Genomic DNA, 23,019 nt, shown 5'->3' with positions numbered 1-23,019 from the left:
GATTACTGAAAAAAAAGTTTCAGTCACATTCAAATTCATGCCTAGTAAGTGCCCAGATACAGACAGGAGGTCTTGAACTGGGACGCATGAAACCTCTGAAATTGTACAGAAAGTTGTGTGTATATATAAGCATTTTCCAGAAAAGCGAATCAATATCTTCCATTGTATTCTCAAAAGAGTCTGCAACACCTCTCCCATGCCCCCTGTCACCAAAGTTAAAAACCGGTGACTTAAAGAGACCATAGAATTTTTTTTCTCAATTTTAATCTTACAGATTATTTATTTATTTATTTATTTTTTGCGGTACGCGGGCCTCTCACTGTTGTGGCCTCTCCCATTGTGGAGCACAGGCTCCAGACACGCAGGCTCAGCGGCCATGGCTCACGGACCTAGCCGGTCTGCGGCATGTGGGATCTTCCCGGACCGGGGCACGAACCCGCGTCCCCTGCATCGGCAGGCGGACTCTCAACCACTGCGCCACCAGGGAAGCCCCAGATTTTTAAACTTATTGTTTTTTATTGAACTATAATTGACATAAAATATTAATAGAAATTTGGGCTGAAAGGAATCTTGAGTGATATTTAGTTCATTTTTGCTCCTTTAAAATGTTTTCTATACAGAAACTTGAGTCTGATTAACATGAAATGTTTCATAAATATTGAAGTCCTGTAGGCCTTTCTCTTCTGAAACACCCCCAGATGGGTCTAGAGAAATGCATCATGGTGACCTAGAGTAGAGCTGTGAGGGGTGGCATGATCATCCACCCATATGTGCCAGAAGGATGGGTGAGGGGGTGGCAGGAACACTCCTGTCCTCTGGTTTATCTTCACATCTCACTTGGAGCACAAAGATGGGACTTTGTGGTTTAGAACCCCAAGCTCCTCCATTACAGAGGGAACCGATGAGATTCATTCTTATTAGAATTACCTGGCATAGTTCCACCAGATGACTTCACGATTTTCATGGCCCAATCTCCTCCAGAACATTTACGCATTTATTTCTTTTACTTTTCTGGTTAAAGGAGCTCAAAGATACATAATTGAAGATGATCTAGTTTGAAAGAAATCCCATTTGTTCAACACAAATACTGAAAAGAGAAATCAGCTTGACACTGACCACCTTTCACTGCAGCTGGGTTCATGATTCCCAAGTCCAGTGTTTTCATCCGGTGAATGGAAGTTCTTTATGAAGAGCAGGGTAAGGAACCGCAGAATTCTAACTGCCATGTAAGATGTCTCTGAAGTGAGATGGGAAGCAGGAGAATAGTCAGTTGACCCTTTTGATAGGTAGGTCAGAAAGGAGGCCTTCCTATTAAGAAGTAGAGTAGAAGGAACTTAGCAACCATTGGCTTATGTAAGGGCAGGGTTGGGGGAGAAGTTAAGGATGACTCCCAGGCTTCTGACTTGGCAATTTGGGCACACAGAAAGAAGGGTTTGGGAGAGAAATAAATGAGAGCCATTTTGGATATGTTGCATTTGGATCCAGCTGGAGAATTTGGTGGGCAGTTTGACATGAGGGTCTAAAGCTCCAAGGAGAGGGTTGAGCTGGAGATAATGATTTGAAAGTCATTAGAATACCTGCAGCCTACACACCTACAGGAAGTTAGAGAAGAGGATTTCAAAAAGGAAAGCAGACAATGATGTCAAACATCTCCGAGAAGTCAAGTAAGAAAGAACCAACTGTCCACTGGCTTTAACACTGAGGAAGTCATTGACGGCTTTAGGATAAGCAGTTTCTGTGGATTTGTAGGGGCAGAAGCTAAATCATATTTGTTGGAGGATTGGATGGACAGCAAAAAGTGGCAAAGCTGAATGCAGATGACCCCAGAAGTCTGGGTAAAAAGAGAAAAGACATGGAGTGATAGATGGAGGAGGCATGCAAGATGGTGGGTGTTTTATTATTTCTTAGGTTTGAAGAGACTTGAACATGATTAAGTGGTAACGAGCATAAACCAGAAAGAGGGAAAAGTTGAAGAAACAGAATAAATGAATCATTGATAGAACAAATTTCTGGATGGAAATGGGGTAAATTCAAGAGTACTGTGGTGATACTGGCCTTGAAGCAGCCATCCTCCAAGACATGAGGGAAAGAAGGATATGGGTACAGATAAACTTGTGAGTCAGGGGCAGGGAACTGAGGGACTTCATGCTGGGTCATCCCAATTTTATCAGTTAAAGAGAGTGGGGATATTTGAGGTGAGCTAGGGAGCATGAGCAAAGTGGCAAAAATTTGAACCTACCATGGAAAAGAGGGGAAATAGGAAACTGACTAGTGAAACAGACAAGGTTGGCTAAAAGAACTGGGGGTCCAGTTGAGACTGGATATCCTAAATGTATATCCTAATGTATGAACCATTCTACCCATCTGTGTGTGTTACTCTAATGCTTGGCTACCAGTGTGTAGAGCTGGAGAAGGTAGATCCATTTGGGTTAATTCAGTGTTGAGGATTTATAATACAGGAGAAACAGCAGAACAAAAGGATGAGGAAGCTGGGTTTTCTAGGTAGAAAGTAGTTGAAGTGACGGATCATGGTGTCTGGGCAGGACAGGGAAAAGATAAAGCTGGAAAGGACTGATGCAAAGTGAAAGACTGAGATAAAACAGAATGCTCAAGTTGATGAAGATCTTGTGAAGACAACAGGTAGGGTCAGAGGAGGGCTGGAAAGAAGGTCTGGAAAGACAGGAAAGTGTGATCAGAGAATGCCTACACTAAAATGTGTTTTCCAAAACACTCTACCTCTATTTCCATGTTGTACTGTAAAATTTAAAAGTGCATTACAAATGAAAATATAAATGTCTGGTAAATTATTTGTAGTATCTGTGCCTTCGGCTCTCTTCCATGTGATAATTCAGTTCTCTTTTCATTGACATAGGAACATGTGGACCAAGTCTTAAGAGAATTATTTTTCTCACGCTTTGACCATTTTATATGTATATTATTACTATTATATTTTGTATTTTAAATGTATAATCTTGGGAAAGAAGCCAGTGTTTTCTCCTTCAGCCAACAGCTGTTATAAGGATAAGCAAGCCTTCAATAGATCTGCTATCTCTGGCTTTGTCATTCCCCTAAATTTAAGTTGATTATAAGAAAATTTTAACCTATAAACCTCAAGAGGACAGGTCACATCAATAAAGCCCACATGACAAGTGACTAATGGTAACAAAGTGGACCCATGGGATGATGGAGAATGCCAGGGAGGCTCTGCACACCGTTGTGACCTAGTTTGGAGCTGAGCTGGAAACGTAGTTAGATGCACAGGCTAGGTGGGCATTGCATGTAAATAAGGTATAGGTCGCCTCCATTCCCTCTAAGGTTGCTTCCATTGTGCTTTTGGAAGAGACGCTAAGAATTAAATGTGTACATCATGTGAACATAGTTAAGTAGGAACACAAATATTTCATTTGTTGTGCCTCATTTTGCTAAAATATATATTTAGCAAGTATGCAGATTAGGTTGAAAAAGCAAACAGAACTTCAGATAATGGATTAGAATCCCATTTGCAGAGCAAATTAACCTAAGAAATTTAATTAGTCAATAGGACTAAGTGCGTCTCAAGAATCCTGTTTAATTGTTTTATAACTGTACAGAATAAAGATGGAGTTGACACATGTGTAATGGCCGCCAGGGTCTATGAAAAATAGCAAAAGAAAAAAAAAACGAGCGAGGATTTATCAATGGGTCTCCACACACAGGGTGCGCAGACCAGCTAGCAAGAAGGTTCTTGTTCCTTTGCCAAGTATATCCCTGCAAGATTAAAAATAGGGACGGTGTACGGTCCATAGTAGGGGCTTAGTTAAATGGCAGGTTTGTTCTCATCTCTCTCCTTTTGGTGGAGGTTGTGTCGTGGGTCCCCACATCTCAAGACATTAACATCATCTAATTCCCATTAGTCCATGCTCATCAAACCATCTGCTAATGGTAGTTTGCCTGCCTATGTAGACTTTTCTAAAAAAGAGCAACTCGCTGGCATGCTGACATGAATATTCCAGTTTGCTTAGCAGTTTTGTCTTTCCTTGTAATTAATGAAATAATATTCTAATTTATTTACCAGTCTCTTGTGAGATGGCTAATTAGAGTGAGTTGCTGCCCCTGGTTCTGATGCATTTGGGAAGAAAAATGTAAAATTCTCCACCTTTAAGGATGATGAGCAGGCCTGGATTCTATAAAAGCACTGCCACTCAGAGAAGCCCCATGTGATCTACTGTGAACCTTTCTCTTTGACATTTTTTCTGTTTCAACAAATGCCATGCATGTCTTCTCAAATCATACACTGTTAGGTTTCAGTGCCTAGAATTCCACTAAATTGCCTGTTACTCAATTAACCTTGACCATGGTGAGGAGCCTTGTGGTGAGGCAATGGGGCTCAAACTTCAGTCTCAGCTGAATGCTTGTGAAAATGCATATTCCAGGCTTCCGCATAGAGATCCTGCCTTCGTAGAGCTAGGTATGAACAGAGTCTGCAGTTTTAGCATGATTGAGTCTGATACACGTAGTCAGCGGACTACAGTTTGAAAAAAATGGTTTTAGTTCGGGGTACTAGCTCATTTGTGGCTATGGGCCCTAGCAAGGGATATTTTCTGTTCTGAGAGCCATGGGTTTCTCCCCTAACCAGAGTGAAGTTTGATGCACCCAGAGGAAGGGAACTGGGGGGAAATGAAGCCAGTGTGGAGTAACAACAGAGAGAAAGAAATGGTGGTGACCTGGCAAAGGAGCTGGAAGACTTTCTACTGGAATTCGAGCCATTTGCCTGAGCCCAGCTCTGGTCATGGAGTCAGACAGTTTGTCTGCCAGACAGGTTGGTCCTGTCACCACGCTCCCTTGCTCAGAAGCAGGTTTCAGGTTTAAAGAGATGTCTCCTTTAATTTGGCGAAGGGCAGGTAATAATAGTGGCATCATGCTGTGTTGTAAACGTGTATGTGGCACTAAGCCTTCTTCCTCTTGTTCTAGAGGTCAAGAATATTGGAATTCTCCTCCAAATTTAGTGCTGGGAATCTTTATTTACTGGCATCTGGGAGTCTTATCCAGAGACCCATAGAATGCTAGAGGTAGGGCTAATTCGCAGAGTATGGTTGAGCCCCTCCCCATTTTAAAGATGCAGAAACCAAGGCAGAGGGAAGACGGGTGATTCACCAAGTCCCACAGCCTCGTGGAGGAAGAGCTGGGACTATAAGTAGGTCTCCTGGCCTCGGTGCAGAGCACCCTGCTGCCTGCTCCAGACCCACCACCAGGAAATGGTGCCGGCTGAATCAGCACAGATGAGTTAGACAGGTTGGCCTGATGGCTGTGGAAGCGTATTTTATCATATGGGTAGCAGACACTAATAGATGCTTTGCATTTCGATTTCATCCATCTAACTCTACATAATTCCTTGCTGCTTTAAGCAACCCACTTTTTTGGGAGATCTTTTTTTTTTTTTTTTAAACCAGTAATCCTAAGTAAGCATTCCTCCTAAACTAAGTGCAATCGCCATCTAGTGGCTTGAAGATCACAATAAAAGTCCCTGTAGAAGCTTTGTACGTAGGCCAAAGGAACAAGAGAATTTTTACCACCTGGAAGATAACCTCCTGGATCTTCATGTCCGACACCCTCATGTTACAAATGAGAAAAATGAGGCTCCAGAGAAGGAAGCAACTTGCTGAAGGCCTCACAGGAGGTTAGTGGAACCACGCGGAGTAAGTCTATGGTGTAAGCATTGTCTGGTCCCACCCTCTTGCAGAAAGACAAGGGCTTTTGGGGGATGGGGAGGTGTTGGGCTCACCTGGGACTCCAGGGAGCCTGGCCCAGGGCCTGACACACATAGCGTCCCATGCATGTGTCATGAGTGAGTGGTTCCTCCAGACTTGTGTCACCAGCCTTCATTGTTTTCTCTGTGGTGCCATCAAGCCAAAGCAATTCTCCACGCAAAGGAGACTCAGTGAATGTGGTTGGTGGCTGGACAAATGCCTGCTTTAGTTGAATCGACTGAACAGTGTGCTGTGGCTCCCAGTTAGTGGGCTGTGCTGTCTGCCTCACCTTCAGCTACACACTTCTGCATCCCTTCTGGTTGAGCAGCTCTTGCCCAGGATGCTTTTGTGTTCAGAGTGAGTTTCCTGACAGGCAGCAAATCTAAGCGTCTTCTGCCAGAAGTGAGGTGAGCACTCAGGGCTTCATCCCCTTCTATTTATAACAGGCGTTGGTGTCAGGCAGTCCCAAAGAGGGTGCTCGGGCAGAGCTCAGAATGCGGCAGCCCTACAGGAAGAGGCCTGTGCACTACGGCTCCATGGGGGGTGGGAATGGGCAAGGGCTTTGAAGGCTGCAGATGGTGAGGGTGCCAGGGTGACAGACTGTGGGTGGTGGTTTTTTTTGTACTCCAAATAAGCTGAGGATGTTTTTTTTCACTGAAATCCCCTGGAAGAAAATGGGGACAGGAAGAGTGGCAGGCAGACGCAGCCCGTGTGGGGAAGGCTTCTTATCTTGGGGTCCACGGATGAGCTTCCAAAGGGGATGAGTTCTGAAGCCTCTGGAATTAAGCACACACATTTTGTGTCTCTGTATGTTTTTTGGGACAAAGGGTCTCTCTCTTTTATCAGCTCCTCAAAGGAGTCCCTGACCCAAACATGTCAAGAACCACAGGTGTAAAGATCAAATACATCTCCAAACTCTTCAGAATGAACCAATTTTTCATCTCATTCTGGAAGAGAAGATTCAGCCACAATTGTTTTCTCTTACCACCCATGTCACTCATACCTGATGTCATTTTTAAAAGGATGTGTACACATAAAAAACAAGTATATAAGTAAAATCCTTCATTATTTTATCATGGGTACATATCTAAGTCCCAAACTGAGGCATGCAGAAAATATGCATTTCTTTGACTTTTCTAAAATGGAAATTAATTTCTATCTGAGCCCCCATTCCATTTTTGTGGCAGAGACTTAATCTCTATGTTTGAGATTTTCTATTTCTCTCTCTGCCCCAGGGGATTGTACCTCAGTTCCGGGTGCTTCCCTAGGACAGGGTGCCCAACTAGGACGAAGGAGTGTAATAAGAGGCATCTATCCTTAGTGGCATTTTTCCGCAAGGTCATCTGCTGAGATCCACCCTTTGTCTCATTGAGCTGTTGGCCATCAGTGTCACCCCTGAGTTGTCTATCCTCTGGTCCTGGCCCTGGCAGACCTCCCTGCTATCTTTACGACGAGACCCTGGAGCTGCTCATGGCTCTGCCTTACCCAAGCTAAGCCTCTGTGCTCTTGCTTCTTTCCAGGACTCATTGATCCAGGAAAGGGGGTGCTTTGGACCTCTCTTTGAGGTCCAAAGTTGCCAAATTTTCCAATTTGTTTTTCGAGAAGAAGCTGGAAATTTTCACCTTATGTAAACCTTTCTGATTTTTAAATGTTGGAAATTAACTTATTTTGGGGAAAAAAAAATCACCGCAGATCAAACATAAAAACATCTGTGGCCCAGTTTTGCCCGAAGGGCTGCCACTTTGCAGCCTCTGCCCTATGGCTTAGACTTATGGAAACCAAAGCAGTGATGACACCCTTTTTTTCCTTTATTCGGATGTGTCACTTCTCTCCCCATGGCAATAAGCACAGGATTGTCTACTTACTGGAACAGGAAAGAAGGGCAAAGGGGAGAAATCTGGGGGCAAGACATTAATATTTCTAAAGTATTATCCTTCTATACCTTGATATTGAGCTTATAAAGATAGGTTGTATATTTTTTTAAAGTAAACTTCTTTTATGTCCAGGAAAAAAGACTTGTGATTGTACAATATATTTTCAGTAAAGTAATCCTGCCCAGCAAATGCTTTCAGTGGAATTATAGAGCTTTATATTGGGTCTCCTTAATGATTGTTTAATCCAGTTCCTGAGCCTGGATTAAATAAATGAGACAGCTGAAGCCTAGAGGTAAGTGACTTGGCCTTGGTCACCTAGCAAGTCCCTGCCAGCCAGACTCACAGTCCCTGACTCTTAGCTCTTTCTGTCTAGTGCCTCCTCCCAGACAAGCCAGGGCCTGGGCACTGCATTCAGGTCAGGGTGGGAGGAGGCTGTGGCATGGGAATGGGGGTGGTGCTGGAATGCAGTGCTTAACTCAAGGAGGGACAACCCAAGAGGCCCTGGCCCCAGGAAAAGTCAAGTCAAAGGGGATGAACAACCAGAGGAAGTAATCATTGAAAGGGACTCAGGAGAGAGGGAGAATCCATGGACAAGTGGCAGGTCAGAAACCAGGAAGTTGCGCTGCGTTTTCTGTAGGGGCCTGTAGCCTTGGGTAGGTGGATGGAAAGGACCATTGATGGCATGAAGGCAACTGGGACATTTTGTACCGAAGTTGGGAAGTGCCTCAAAGGGACATTTTCACCTGAGAGATCATTCTCAAAACATCACTTTAAATTAAATTACTCCACTTCCCAAAACTGTCCAAGGGCTTCCTGCTGCCTATGGGATAACGTTCTAACTCTTGATGTACCAGCTTCTTTGTAATTGGGTCCCCATGTGCATTTCTAGTATTTTTCAACACCATTACCCAACCTTTTAATACTCTAGCCCAGTGGTTTTCTAACAGTATCGTGACTTGAATGAAGCTGCATCAGAATTGTCTAGAAGGCTTGAGAAAACAGATTTCTGGATCCCGATCCTCAGAGTTTCTAATTCAGTACATCTGAGGTGGGATCTGAAATTTTGTATTTCTTCCATGTTCCCAGGTGATGCTGCTGGTCTGGGCAGCATACTTTGGAAACTACTGATCCAGCCACATCCTCAGTTGTTCTGTGGACCAGCAGCATCAACATCACCTGGAAGCTGGTGAGAAATGCAGGTGCTCTGGCCCACACCAGACCTACTGAATCAGAATCTGCATGAAAAAGAGCCTCAGGTGATTCCTGTGACATTAAAATTTGAGAAGTACCGTTCTAGTCTAATAGTCCTCTACCCTGGTTGCACCTTAGAATCACCTGGAGAGCTTTAAAATTTTAATTTTAAAATTTCATGGAGGTCCATGCTCCACCCCTAAAATTCTGATTTAATCAAGCTGATGGTAGGGTCAAGGAATCTGTAGTTTGAAAAGCTCTCTAGATGATCTTCATATGCAGAAAGGTGGAGAATGATTGCTTGCCCTGACCACACAGAACCACCACCACTTGCCAGACATAATGCAGCCCCCCTCCCTGTTATTACTGTGCACCTGCTGTCCCCTCAGCCTGCAACAAAACTTCTCCTCATTCTTCAAAACCCATGCTACCAAACCTCCTCTGGGAAGAGGTCCCTGAAGTTTTCCCCAGCAGAGTTAACTGCTTCCCTCTTTGGAGTCTACTCTTTGCGCATCCTGTTGTAGGTAGATCATATCAAATTGTAATCATGTATTTTCATGTCTGTTTCTCTCACTAGGGAAAACTAAGCTGTGAATATCTTTGGGGCAGGGAATCTGGTTTATTTACTTTTTTAAACTGTAGAGCCTAGCTTCTGTACAGTTGGTTCTCTGTATCTGGTTCTCTATATCTCTGTTGGTGATTAAATGCACAAACGAGTTGAGTCAGACTTTGAAAACCAAGTAAGCATCCTTCAGATATTCTCAGTCCCCCAATCATCCCCACCTGAAAGTTACCCCCAACCCTGCCAACTCTTTACTGTCCACCCAAAGAAAACAAAAGCAAGCAAACAAACAAAACAACAAACACCACAGAACAGATGTGTGCATAACATACAAGTCTCAGAAGGAATATTTGGGAACAGACTGTAAGACCCATAAGGGCAGAAGTTTTTGTTGGTTTTGTTCCTTGCTATATGGAAAGGACTAGATTGAATGAATGGATGTTGAACAAGTGGTGATTATAAGGCAGCTTTCTTTTCTCCTTCTCCTTTCCCATTTGTCATTCACACCAGTGACCCTAGGCTTTGTTTTGAATGCTGTGCCTTATCCCAAGACAGGATCACCGGAGCTCCCTTTAAGGATGTTCTGGCTTTGGAAATTTGCTTACCCCAACCAGTATTTGCCAGCAAAGTGTGAATCAACCTCCAATAATATCCTAAGTGCTTCTTAGTGACATGGTAATCTTTCAGACTAAATATAATATAGTCATAAGACCCTAACTTCTTCATTATTCACCCTCACCCCAACACACACACACACACACACACACACACACACACACACACACACACCAGGGAAGAGCTTAAGTTACAGTGAGCTATTATACATTGAGCATCACTTGGCAACCAGGACTCCACACTATGTTCTGCCCTTAAGAACTCAGAAGTACTTCCTGCCCAGGGGACTGAATCAGCACTGAATTTGACCATCTCTTGATGACTACTTGTCTTGCTGAATCACTGACAGAGAATGACAGAATTCTAGAGCTGGAAGGGATCTTAGAGATCATTTGGTTTAAGCTCAAGTGTTTGATGGATGAGGAGGCTGAGATCCAGAGACATGTCACTTGCCCAAAGTAACACAGCTCTTTAGCTGCTGAATAAGAGCATCAGCTGGTGCCCTAAGTTCTGGTCACCTGAGTTTTCTATTTACCTTATTACCAGCTCTAGAACCCTGCCTTAACGCTGGGTCTTAAATTACTTCATGTAGGAATGACAAGTCATTCTCTGTTCCTTATGACAAAAAAAAAAGACTTTAAAAGAGAGTTATGATCCTTAAAAATCAATCCTTTTAGGTTAAAAGTGAGGTAAGAATGTGTTGAAATGCATTGGCCTCAGCTTGAAAGAACAGATGGTGATTTTTTTTCTTTTGTTATTCAACTGAAAGCATTAACCTCCATTAAAGTTTTTTCTCAAAGCCAAATTCTTTTTTCCAGATTTAGAACTACACAAAGAGACAAAACCAAAACAATGTCTCAACCAAGCTTATTTATTCACTATCCCACAGATACACTTCTTATTTGTACTTATTTGTATCCTCTCCTCTCTGTTCCACATTTTTGTTCCTGACATGTTTTTCCAAATCTAGTTAAATTCCTCTCCTCTCTAAATGTCTTCTTGACCACACACCTTACCTGAAATAGTTTCTTCTTTTTCCTAACTTCTTTAATATTTGTTAGAGAATTTAATAATTATGTATTCATTTTATTGTGTTATAGGAAAATGTATTACTAGCATATCAGACTCATGATTTCACAGTATTTTAAAAGGCGATTTAATTGAAAGCTGTATCATTTCATTATTGCTATAAAACAAACTAATCCAACACAATGGCTTAAAAGGATACTTTACTGAGCTCATGATTCTATGGGTCAGTAGTTTGGGCTGGATTCAGTTGGAGTGAAGTCAGCTGGGTTCCTTCATGTGTCTGTGGTCAGTCAGCTGCAGGTTTGCTAAATGGTTGGGCCTCTGGGGGTTGCTGGCTGTCAGCTGGAGTCCCTTCCTTCTCCTCCATGTGGCACATCATCCCCCATTAGTGTTGTCAGGCTTTTCCTATGGCAGAGCCAGGGGTCCAACTGATGCAGCAGAATCATGAAAATCCTCTTGAGGCCACGGGGAACTGGCACAGCATCACTTCTGCTGCATACTATTGGTTGGAGCAACTCCCAAGGCCATTCCCTCCCTGTAAGTGGGAGAAGCTACAAAGTCACATTGCAAGGGGCATGGATGCCAAGAGGGGAGAAGAGCAATGATATGTTGCAGTTGATCTACTTCAAAAGTTGATTTAAAGAAAAGTACAGGTCATAGGGGACTGTGGTAAAGACTGTGAAGTTGTTACCCAAATGGTTGAATACAGATCATTACAGTCCTCCCGACACTAGTCACTTATTGCCTTGTAACTATTTTACACCCAGTAGCACTAGCCTGGAGTGCAGTTGGAGTACGGCATTTCCTATGTCTTGATATTTTCTAGTTGGATTTCCAGAATTCTAGCCCCATCTAAGGCCTCCCTTCAGATCTTGGGATTGGAGTGTGTCTGGGGTGGGGGAGGGAGTGTGTTGGGGTAGAGGAAGATCCCTAAGGCATCTCACAAAAGGTTGTTTTTCTCCCAACCTTCAGGCAGCAGACATAGTAGAGGTGGAAGCTGGATCACTTCCAGTGTCTCTGGACACCAGTGTTGTTATCTTGCTGTTACATTGCTAGTTTGGGGCAGGTGTTTGACATAGTGATCAAGTTATTCTGACTTAGTCATTGTGATATATCCAGGAACATTTTGCTTGGGCATAATTAAAACAATTAAAATTTCAATTTAACAAAAAATTGGTAAGAATGGACATTTTCACCCTATTCCTGATCCCTGCCCCAGAGTTGAGATGAGGGGATGGGGTGAACCAAAAGCCATGTTAAGTGGTTGACAATGAGCCAGGAGGCTAACCAGGCTTCGGGCTGAAATGCTAAAATTAAGTTAGAAGGCATTGAAAATGTGGTCCCTATTAATTCAGATTTCCATAAGCAACTCCTTACATAACTAGAAAAATGCAAATTGATCCACTCTTGCTGAGGGAGAGTGCATAATCAAGTTGAACCTAAAAAAGAAGGAAGGAAGAAAGAAAAGAAGGAAAGAAGGAAGGAAGGAAGGGAGGGAGGAAGGGAGGAAGGGAGGAAGGGAGGGGAAAAGGAAAGAAGGAAGAAAGAAAAAAGAAGAGAAAAGGAAAAGCTCCTTACAGAGAAGACACTGAGCTGCCAAGTACTTTCACAGTGGGTGACTGCAAATTACCTGGTGCACTGAGAGACCACAGCAATCCTAGGAACATCCAGCCCATAGTTCCCTCGTGGCAGTCACTGTAGTTGACCAAAATGCTAAGACTGTTTAATACATGATTTATTTATTTCCAAGGGTTGCCATAAAAAAGTACCACAAGCTGGGTGGTTTAGAACAACAGGAATTTATTGTCTTTCAGTTCTAGACACTACAAGTCTGAAATTAAGGTGTCAGCAGGGTCCTACTCCCTCTAAAACCTGTAGGGTAGGATTCTCTTTCACCTCTTCCAGCTTCTGGTAGCCCCGAATGTACCTTGGTGTCCGGCTGCACCTTGGTGTCCGGAATGTCCAGACATTCTCCATGTCTGTTCACAATCTTCCCTCAGTGCAAATCTTTCTCTGTGTCCAAATTTGCCTTTTTAATAAGGACACCAGTCATATTGGATTAGGGCCCAGTCTAATGACCTATTTTAACTCAATTGCTTCTGAAAAGAACCTCTTTCCAAATAAGGTCATATTCTGAGGACTTGGAGGTTAGGACTTCAGCATATCTTTTGGGGGAACACAATTCAACTCATGACACATGGCATGGTGCTATTTATTTGGAATAGGTCATTTATTTTATTACCTAAAAATTGTAAACTTGCCTTGAAAATATATAAATTTAAAATATGACTCTCAAGAAGCTGTCTGGTTTTGAAAAGTCACAAAGGAAATCTACAGAGAAAAAAAGAATTACCAAAAACTTAGGAAATATGTTAATATTAGAAAACTGAAAAAACAAGTTTTTAAATATATTTTGAACTGTATGTTTATTTACATAAGTTATCATTTATTGCTCTTATTAGTGAAAATCAAGTGGCAAATGGCTGTCTAATCATAAGAAATGGAAAAACAGTGAAATGAGGGCAATTCCAAAGACATTAAGTTGTTTTTTATGGTTAGTATATCTAGTAAGTGCCTTGTCTTTGTAACCTCACGTATCTGGAGCTCCACCTAGACTTATCACCCTGTGGTGTTATTGAGTGAAAAAATACATTCCAGGGTTAGGACAATATAATCGGAAGCACTTCATCTTTTTACAGTATCTTTTGACAAAATGCTAAGGTGGGAGAATATCCTTAATAAATAGTAAAATTCCAAGAGAGAACATCCTTCTATCTCCTTGTCTGCTTTATGTAGACACAGGCACACACGCACCACACACACACCCTGTCAGTGGCTTCTGAAGTAAATGATTCCTCTTTATTTTCTCCCTCAGACTCCTTTTAATACCAACCATGTGATTGGTCTTCCCCTCTCTCCTTCTCTTTCTTCTTGAGCCCTTTATTATAGAGAATAACCAACTCTCTCTGGTTCCTTTACGTTTTTTTTCCTCCACTGTGCCTGTTTCTCAGGTGCTGCAGAGCAAAGGAGAGCCTGGCCGCCAATCCAGCAAGTCAAATCCACCCTCCTTAGAAGAGGAAGTGGGAGAGGCTGTGAATACTCAGACATTAATATTTTGTCAGCTGCTACACCTCAATATTTTTTGATGGTGTTACATTTTAATATAAATTGAGTGGTATATTAATCTAAAGCAAGTGGTTTTATTAATAGAAGCCACTTTCTTCCTGCAGGCATCAAATAAACTTTGAACTAATATTTTAGAATATCTCTTTGAGCACCCAATTATTAGCCCCCCGAGTGCACCCACATATGAAGATCCTGGGAAGAAGTGCATTGTGATCACAGGCAGTAGGGTGTTGGTGAAGGAGAGCAAAGTTGAAAAGCTTGGGATTCAATGTGAAAAGATGATGACTGAGAGAAAATGTTTTTAAAAAATCAATAAAATCACTAAAGGCATGGAGGGTACATGGATGTTAGCATAATTCTCTACTTCCAGGGTATTAGAGCTAAGCTGAAGCTTAGAACCAAAAGGGAGGTATAATTCCAAACTACAATTTTATTTTATTTTTTTATAGTTATTTTTTTATTTGGCTGCATTGGGTCTTCGTTGCTGCGCGGGCTTTCTCTAGTTGTGGTGAACGGGGGCTACTCTTCGTTGTGGTGTGCAGGGTTCTCATTGCGATGGCTTCTCTTGTTTCAGAGCATGGGCTCTAGGGTGTGTGGGCTTCAGTAGTTGTGGCCCGTGGGCTCAGTAGTTGTGGTGCATGGGCTTAGTTGCTCCGTGGCATGTGGGATCTTCCTGGACCAGGGATCGAAACTGTGTCCCCTGTATTGGCAGGTGGATTCTTAACCACTGCGCCACCAGGGAAGTCTCCTAAACCACAATTTTAAAGTTAGTTTGTGTCTTTTAAAGTTTTAGCCCCATGAAAAAAGGGTTTGAAATGACGTCATGAGTTTCCATGATTCCATGTTAGTAGTACTTGATATGCCCTCCCAAAGCTTTCCAATAAAATGCCTAAGAAAAGGCACAAAAAAGACACCACCAGAAAATAAAGATAAGACCATATGCTGTGGTCTAGTGGGAATTTCTGCTAGAGAGAATTTCCGTGAAAATAAACACTGATGCATGTGCCCCCAGGGATAAAGTTACAAAATGGCTTTGATTGCCCCTTATTCTCTTTCCCCATAATTCTGAGATGTCTTTACTAGGGAAACAGGTGGCTACCTCTCTCTGCAAGGGGGCTGTTTTCTGTGATAGGCAGAGTTGTGTAAACTGTCCCACACCTGCCCCATTATTTCTCCTTTTATATCCTTTGGAAACTAAAACTCCAAGTGTGCGACACAGCCAGAAGAGAGGATGTGATTGGATTCACATTGCAGGTATTCATTGTCTCCATCCGAAGGTCCTAACTGGGTAGGGTGGAGTGTAGGTACACACACATTTGTATTCCTATTGTCTGAATGTTCCCCTACTTTATTTCTGTAGACCTAATCTGACAAAGAAATGTGTGGAAAATACAATAATTATGTCATGATTATTGCTATCAAACTGATTCTCCAAGTATTTATAATTACCCTACAATGTGAGTTCCTGGGCCACAATCTTCAGACTCTCTTTCAGTAATGTTGATGTTAGGAGATGGCACATTTTGGGGGGAGGAACCCTAACATAATGCCAAAGTGTCGGAATTACTAACACATATTTTATAATTCTAGGAGCTAACGAGGTCACATTTGTTGCCTTTAATCCCTTGGGAGCAATTTGAAGAAGAAAAATGGAATCTAACCAAGGGCAATGTAGAAACATTGAAGAAGTAAATGGAGGGTTTGCAATTGCAATGGGAAAGGATTCTTTTAAAATCCACACCCAAATTTTAGGCCACTACATTAACATATATAGTGTTTAAAGTTGATTATTTTTGTATAGTAAAGGGGAAGAAGGAAAGGAAATTTTGCCCTAAAACTTATTGTCTAATTTTTTTTAAGTAACATTTATCTTTTCTTTCAGTTTAAAAATTAACATCTGCTTACTGTAGAGGACTTTTAATATGATAACACTGTATACTATAAAATATTTTAAAATACGGTATAATACTATAATACAACTAATATTATATAGTACTTACAATACCCAGACATTATTCTAAATGCTTTATATACATTAGCCATTTTGATTTTCACAACTCCTCAGATAGGTATTATTAGTCCCATTTATAGATGAGGGAATGAATCATAGAGAAATTAGTCAGCATGTACATATTTATGGTCTTTTGTCATTTATAATTTCCTTTTATTATCTTCTGTTTTTGAAGATCACTAATAGGTCTCCTTTAATTTTTTCAAAAACAGTGTTAACCTATATTTTTTCTAATTATCAAAGTAAGAAATGAAATGGTATTTTCAGATTTTCTTCTATATATGAATGAAGAATTAACACTTCCTTTTCTCCTCTCCATTTCTAGTCTTTGTTCATGTAATCTGGAATTTAATGAAATTGTTTTTATATTATATATTCTTTTTTCTTCCAGGATTACAATTTAATAAGCATATTCCATTTTGTAGTGAAGTTTACAATTCTTTAGATTTATCTCAAAATGTTTTCAATGCTGTTGCTAATTCTTTTACATCTTTTATTTTTCCCTTTAATCTTGACTCACCTCTTAATCTTAAAGGTTATTGTTTGCTTGCTTGTTTTTAGGAGGATAGGTAAGTAAAATCTTTTAGGCCCTCACAGACATGAATTGTCTTTTGATTGCCTTCACATCTATTTGAGTGAATTTTTAAAATCTGGGTTGGAGCATTTCTCTCCTAAAAACTCTGAAGATGTTATTCCATTGTGTTCTGGCCCTTAGTGTTCCAAAGAGGCAGGGGATGCCAGCCTGGTTTTGGTTCCATTATGTACAACATGTTTGTTTTACTAAATACCTGTAAGGTTTTTTTCTATATCCATATAATTCTAAACTTTTTTCAGAATATGTCTATGCATGCATCTTTTTTTTAAAAAAGGAGGCAAGAAGCATACTGGTTAAGGACTCAAGCTTGGAAATCAAATAGCATAGATTGAATCTCAGCTCTGCTCTTGAATTGAGACCTTTGTCAAGTGACTCTCTCTAGCCTCAGTTTCCTCAACATCAAGTGGGATAATGATAGCACTTTACTACTTAGGTTTGTTGTTAGGATTCAATGAAATTGTGGATGTGAAATGCATAGCACAATACCTGACCCATAGTAAGTGATATTATTATTGTTATTAGGCTTGTCTGGAACATGGTTTACCCTTTCAATCTTTATACTAACACAAAAGTCATAGCAGACTCACGTGAATCATAGATCTTATTCCTCATCAAATTTTTCTAATAATTCCAAGGGTAGAGGCAATCACCGGGTTGAAACAAAGCATTATTTCATGGAGGAGCCTGAAGTCATCAGAAGCTTGCAGAAGTTGGCCAAAATGTCTCCTTTTTTACACTTTGGGTTTTGGTTTTGGTTTTGAATTAACCAATGCATTTTGAACAATGTGTGTGGAAATCTTACTCACAAAAGGGGCCATTAACCTCTTCCATTCCCCACTTCTTCATGTTTACACGGTTCATGGGAGTTATAGTTGCTGACAATGGAGAAAAAGTAGAATAAACAGGTGATAGAGGATAATATTCTGGAGATATATATATATATATATATATATATATATATATATAGTTCCTACAATAGATGGGTGTATTCTCAGTATTCTAGTTGGTAAAGACCTTGGCTTTCTTAACAGGGAAAGAAAAGTGGTAAGAATCTAAACAAAACCTCTTACTTTCTGCAAAAGTGTAGGATGTGTGTTCTGAGGCAGGAAATAAAGGATGTGGCATCTTCTGCCTTGCTGTCTTTTTTTTTTTTTAACATCTTTATTGGAGTATAATTGCTTTCAAGGTTTTGTTGGTTTCTGCTGTATACACTTTTTCTGGGGAAAGCCAGCTGCTGAGTTGTGAGTATACTCATGCAGCCTTGTGAAAAAAACTCACATTGAGAGGAACTTAGGCCTCCCACCAACAACCAGCACCAATTTGATAGCCAAGTGAGTGAACTACTTTTGAAGAAAATTCTCTAGTTCTAGTCCAGTTGAGTCTAGGCTTCTTCAGATGACTGTAGCCCCAGGCTGACATATTGACCACTTATGAGAGACCCCAAGTCAGAATCTCACAGCCAATCCCTCTCAAATTCTTTTTCTTTTTTTTTTAAATGGATAGACATATATATTTTATTGTTTGTCACATCTCTTCATGACCTGGTGTTTATACTACAAAGCCTTTCTCTTCCTTATGATTAATTTTTGTATGTTATTCTTCTTTTTTTTTTTCACTCTCAAATTCTTGACCCACAGAATCTTTGAGAAACAATAACTGTTTATTTTATTTATTTTTATTAATTTTGGGGGGATAAAATTAATATTATGTACCATTTACATTTTCACCATTTTAAAGTATATAATTCAGTGATTTTTAATAGTATACTCATGAACTGCACCCATCACCACTGCCTAATTCCAGAATACTTTCATCACCCCAAAAATAAATCCTGTACCTCCTAATTCTTCCCCCCTGTCATCCCCTGAAAATCACTAATTTACTTTCTGCCTTTATGGATTTGTCTATTCTGGACATTTCATATAAATGGAATCATACAATATGTGTGGTGATTTATTATGCAGGAATAGATAACAATTACTGTTCTTTTAGTGCATAGAACAATTGACATAGAACAGATTCTTTTCAACCTAGTTTCATTGGCTTTGTAGTTAGAGACAGTCTCTTCAAGATTCTGAATAAATTGACATTCAGTCTTGTTATATTTTTCTTCCAGTTTTTTGTCGTTCCATAATAATTTTTGTGGAATTTTGGGAAAGGCCATGAGTGAGGCTGTGTATTAGTTATCCATTGCTGCATGTCAAATTACCACAACGGTGGCAGCTTAAAACCATATACATTTATTATCTCACTGCTTCTGTGAGTCACAGCTTGACTTAGTTGTGTCTTCTGCTCAGGCTACAATCAAGGCATCGTCTGGGCTGCATTCTCATCTGGGGGCTTGCTTAGGGAAGAATCTGCCCAAGCTCACTCAGATTTGGGGCAGAATTAATTTCCTTGTAGTTGTAGCACTGAGGGCTCCAGTTTCTTGTTGGCTATTCCAAGTGGTCACCCTCAGTTTCCCCATGGGTTTTCCCACCATGGCCACTTACTTCACGAAGCCAGCAGATAGAATCTCTAGAAAAAGTGTGTTAGCAAGATGGGGTCTCATAAAATGTAATCTAGTCATGGAACTGACATCCCATCATGTTTGCTATATTCCATTGGTTAGAAGCAGGTCCCAGGTCCTGCCCACACTCAACGGGAGAGAATTACCGAAGGTGTAAACACCAACAGGCAGGGATCATGGGGCAGGGGGTGTGGACAGACATCTCCAGAGTCTGCCATAGACAGCAAACCAAATACCATTTTAAACAAGATGTGGGGAAAAGTCTTGCAGACAATCAAACTCTTTTCCATTTTACTTTAATTTGTTTCTAAAAGATTAGAATTCATTTGATGTTACTTTTACAGTCTATATTTACTCTCATATTTTATCATTTTTGATATAGGATTATCTAGTTTTCTTTCCACAAAAAAAGAGATTTTATTTTCTGAACATTGCTCCAGCTCAAAAATGGAAAAACTAATTGCAATCTAGAGCTAGCTTTAATGGTGCTGAGGTCTCCATATATTTACTCTCTTGAAAACCTTATGAGGCAATGTACCATAATGCTTATGAACATGGGTTCTGGAATTAGGAAAACCTGGGTTCAAAAATCAGGCTCTGTCATTTACTAGCTGTGTCACCTAAGACAAGTAACTCAATTTCTTCATCTTAACATAGGAATAATAATAACATCTACCCCATGGGCTTATGAGTATTCAAGGACAGAATGCATGTAAAATGTTTAACACACCACCTTATATATTGTAAGCACTCTACTGATGCAAACTTATAATAACGATAATGACAATAATAATAATTATTGACCTAAAGAAGAGAGGTTTTTTTATATATAATTTTTTTTGTTTTTGGCTGCGTTGTGTCTTAGTTGCTGCACGTGGGCTTTTTCTAGTTGCTGCGAGCGGGGGTTACTCTACCTTGCAGTGTGCAGGCTTCTCATTGCGGTGGCTTCTCATTGCAGAGCACAGGCTCTAGGCGCATGGGCTCAGTAGTTGTGGCTCACAGGCTCCAGAGTGCAGGCTCAGTAGTTGTGGCGCATGGGCTTAGTTGCCCCGTGGCATGTGGGATCTTCCCGGAGCAGGGCTGTGTCCCCCGCATTGGCCGGCAGATTCTTAACCACTGAGCCACCAGGAGAGCCCAAGAAGAGAGTTTTAAGAAGGAGGAAACAATAGACAGTATGGCCTAAAAGTCAAGTATGATAAGGACTGAAGGATGTCCAATAGATTCAACAGCTGGAAGGTCATTGGTTTTCATGGTAAGAGCTGTACCAGTGGCTGGGGGTACGGCCATAACTGTACTGCACTGGAGGTGCAGAGGGAATGGGAGGTTAGGGGAAAAAAAGCAGAAGAGAAGGGCATTGGCTCTGGCAGGAGAAACTTTGAAGGAGGGACAACGGGGCAATATCCATGATACGCCCTTTGCTGCTACATGCTATGGGTAACAGGGTTCCCCTTGCAAGAACAGTATATCCAGCAGGTCCCCAAATTTGTGCAGGAGATTCAGTCTTTTCCTCTTTGGGTTAGTGCATTTCTAACTCTTTCTTATAAGAAGAATTTTTTAAATCCCAACTTCTATTTCTGGCTTCTCTATAGTTTGCTAAATTACAACTTGAAATATTTAAAGGTTTCCAGCATACATAACAACCTGATACAATAAATGCAAAAAAAGAAGCTGATCTGTAAGAGGCAGGGGAGATTCGTAAAAAGTTATAAATTCCCAGCTGGCATGGGAATGAATGGTGGAGACTTTGAGCATTTGAGGGGAATCAAATGCAAGCCAAAGATGGTAGATTTAGAGGTTTTACTATTGCACACTAAATTGCAAACCCATTTGACATGAGACCAGCTATCAATATGGGTAAAATGCAGGAGCTGATGTTTATATTTTTTCTGAGCTAGTTAGAGGATTTATCTGTGTTGTAATAAGCTTTCTAAGCTGGAACAGTAGGGAAGATGCTTGAGTTTGTAATTTACTATTATTCCACCTAGCATTATATTTCGTGCCAGCAGTCACACTTTATCCGAGAGCTTTCTGAATAATTTCAGTTCATCAACAAGAAGGAAGAATAATTCCTCAATGGTAAGGGCCATGAGCTGAATGCTGTGCCTTTACCTTAAAGGGGTAGTGGATATATTGCATGATGTAGTATCTGGACATTTATAGAGCCAAGGAGCTCCTGAGTTCTCCCCCTTGGGAGTGCTTATGGGAGCTTTAATAAACTGTTACTGTGAGGCAGTAGAAAGGACCTGGGCTGCAGTCACAAAGTCCATTACTTACTGTGTGAACTGGGTCACTTCATGCCCTCTCTAAGCCCATTTCCTCTGCTGTGAAATGGGGCAATTATATCAATCTCATGAACTGTGGTACAGCCGAATGAGATTCTGGGTATCTGGCATGTTGAAGGTTCAATAAATTCCTCTTGAATTTGGTTTCCAGCACATCTCTACTTTCTATTCAATAAATTGAATTCTTTCTGTGAATATACCCTGAGTAATAACTTCTAAGTTCCATTTCCCCAAATGTGGAGTAGTGACTTACTTGTTCACGGTTACTGCTACAGTTGTGCAGTGTGGTGAAGTGACATAATTTTGCTGCCCAGGAAGGCAGGAACCCTGGCTGTACCTCTAACCTACTGAGTGACGTTGAAAATGATACTAACTCTGTGAGCCTACTTCCTGATTTGTAAATTATGCCACAGGGCGGTTTGTGGTGTGGAACAAATACATTCTAAGTTTTCTTCTGTTTTGAATATTCCCAAGGTAGAAAAGAAAGTTCTTTCCATTCTGGGCTATTGAGTCATACCTTTGCTCATAGTAATTCATTAAGAAGCATTATTACCAGTAACTCTAAATGATTCCCACAGAAGAATTTAGCAGGTAACGAAATCATTGACAATAAATGAATTTGCTAACTAAAATGTGGTACAGTCCTATGAAGAAGATAATTTGTTTTATTATCATTTAGATGTATTAAAAGAAGGTCATTATCATTCAGTTCCTGAATTGTATTGCATGAATATTTGTTGATTTAGCAAATAAATAGATGCTTGCGTTCTATACAGGCCACCTATGCAATAGTGTCAAACAGGAGCATGGGCTATTTGGACGTTAGAGGATGGGAGGGTCTGTGTTCTGATCACTTGCCATACTGCTGTCCTGAAATAACACCTTTGCCTGCAAAGATCCTGCAGGCTAATTTCAGCAGCTGGGAAACCGCCCGGCTGTCATGGGCTTTAAGGTACGCTGCTGCACGCATTCATCAGCAGGCATCTGACTCTAGATCTAGGGGAGCTTGCAGTGATGTGACCTCAGCCCCAATATGGAGCCTAATGGAAAGTGATAAGTCATAGATACATATCCAAATATTTTTGTCAGAATAAATGTGGGACTTGTTTAAAAGTTGTATACACACACAGAAAAGAGTTACCTAAATCACACAAGGGTCAATGCTGATCTTATTCAGGACCAACTACTGACACAGACTAGCAGGGAAATTACATAGTAGGAGTCCTTATGCTTTGAGGTGCTCGGGACATCTGCCCTGTCATGGGGTCCTCCTATATAGCCACCAAGCTCTGTAGTCAGCCAGACCCAGATTCAGTTCCTACTGCTGCTTATTAGCTGTGCAGCTTTGGGCAGGTTTTCTTTTTTGTAACGTGAGGCTAAACATAGTACCTACCTCGCACATGGTGAATGTGAGAATTAAATGAGATAATGTATATTATATGCTTTGTAAAGGGCTTTTCACTTAGTAAACCCTGAAGTGTTATAATTATTCATGATTA

The sequence above is a fragment of the Phocoena sinus genome, chromosome 6 (genome assembly GCF_008692025.1).
Source record: "Phocoena sinus isolate mPhoSin1 chromosome 6, mPhoSin1.pri, whole genome shotgun sequence".
NCBI lineage: Eukaryota > Metazoa > Chordata > Mammalia > Artiodactyla > Phocoenidae > Phocoena > Phocoena sinus.
Note: the sequence above shows the minus strand (reverse complement) of the source record.